This window comes from Echinops telfairi, unplaced genomic scaffold (genome assembly GCF_000313985.2).
Source record: "Echinops telfairi isolate 266 unplaced genomic scaffold, ASM31398v2 ScPeMD7_7459;HRSCAF=8497, whole genome shotgun sequence".
NCBI lineage: Eukaryota > Metazoa > Chordata > Mammalia > Afrosoricida > Tenrecidae > Echinops > Echinops telfairi.
Genome location: NW_022111359.1, coordinates 4,254,118 through 4,255,532, shown reverse-complemented (window position 1 = coordinate 4,255,532; position 1,415 = coordinate 4,254,118). Strand labels below are relative to the sequence as shown.

The window sequence follows — 1,415 nt, the reverse complement described above, 5'->3', positions numbered from 1 at the left end:
GTGGGGCAGGCTGCCCTTCCAGAAGAGGTTCCCAGCAGTCGCCCTGCCCTGGTGGCCTCCTGGGGAAGCCCTGGCTCGGCCTCTAGGGAGGTTGGACCATTGGAACTGGCTCAGCTGCCCCGAGGGAGAGAGGCCTGGTCACCTGCTCCTACAAAGAGGGCAGCCCGGGGAGCTTGGGGCTGGAACGGGGGCGACTGCACGGCACCCAGCTACCACCTACTCCTGGGGGTCACTGTCCCACCCTCCACAGCCGGATCCGCTGAGGCTCTGGTACTGGTGACCAGAGTGAGGGCCTCCTGCAGAAGGACTGTGCAGCTGCTCCCCGCCAGCCAGCAACAGGGAGGGGTGGGGCAGGCCATAGACTCCAGGGGCAGGCAGAGGCCGCCCCACATGCCAGCAGAGGGCCAAGGAGAGGGTGTGATGGGTGGGACCACTCAGCAAAGGGCTGAAGAAACTGGGCCAGCTGGGAACCTGCAGGTCTCTGCTGGGGGGCGGCGGTCACAGGAGAGTCTCCTCTGGGGGTGTATCACAGGAGAGTCTCCTCTGGGGGTGTATCACAGGAGGGTCTCTGCTGGGGCCGATCACAGGAGGCAGGGGAAGAAGGGAGGATGTGGCTGGCCACTCGGCCAGGTGGGGGTAAGTGGACGAGGAGGGCTGTGCTAGTTCTGGGCATGGTGGGTTGGGGGCCGTTGTACTGCCTGCACTTGGCCATGGGTGGGTCCAGACTCTGGCTTTGTACCTCAAGGGGAGGCTGGCCGGTGTGGTGGTCTGCGGTTGCCTGGGCTTCGAAGGGCAGGAAGGCTGGGCAGTGGTGGCCCTTGTGCAGTGATGGGGAGGTGACCAGAAGAGCAGGGGACGGGGCATGTGTCCCCTTCCTACCTTGAGTCAGGCCCAGGCTGCTCAGTACCCCATGGCTGGGCGTGGTGGCCCTTGTCTGCCACCCCTAAGAGGGAGGGCAAGTCCTGGCCCCTCCAGGCCTGTCACTACTTCCACAAGTGCACACTCATAGGCTCCCAGGCAGCTAGAAAATGGTCGAACCCCACAACCACTGAGGTGGCGTCTCCGGGACCAGCCCATTCCTAAGGACGAGTGCTGATTCTCATGGGGGGCTACCCTGTGCCCCTGGGTCCAGCCGAAATGAGGGGGCTGTCAAAGCAAGCCCGTTGCCTACCTCCTCTGTCCCCCATCTGAACTAACTGCCTCCCTGCGTGTCCCCTGCCATCACCTTGCTGTCCCTGCTGCACCCAGAGCCATCCTAGGTTGGGGGCAGGTTTGCTGGGGAGATTGGCCCTCTTGGGGACCCGCCTCTTTTATGCTCTCCTCTGTTCTCTCCCGCCTCTGCCTCCTCCTCTTTCTCTTGCACCTCCTGGCCCCTGCCTTCCGCCTGCTCTTGCACGTGCCGCCCGCCCGCCCGC

At 64.5% G+C, this 1,415-nt stretch overlaps 1 protein-coding gene across 1 annotated transcript in view; it reads left to right on the top strand.

Annotated features, from left to right (window-relative positions):
- Window positions 1-1,415, top strand: part of PIP5K1C (phosphatidylinositol-4-phosphate 5-kinase type 1 gamma) — a 28,604-nt gene that overhangs the window by 24,484 nt on the left and 2,705 nt on the right. The window lies entirely within an intron of this gene.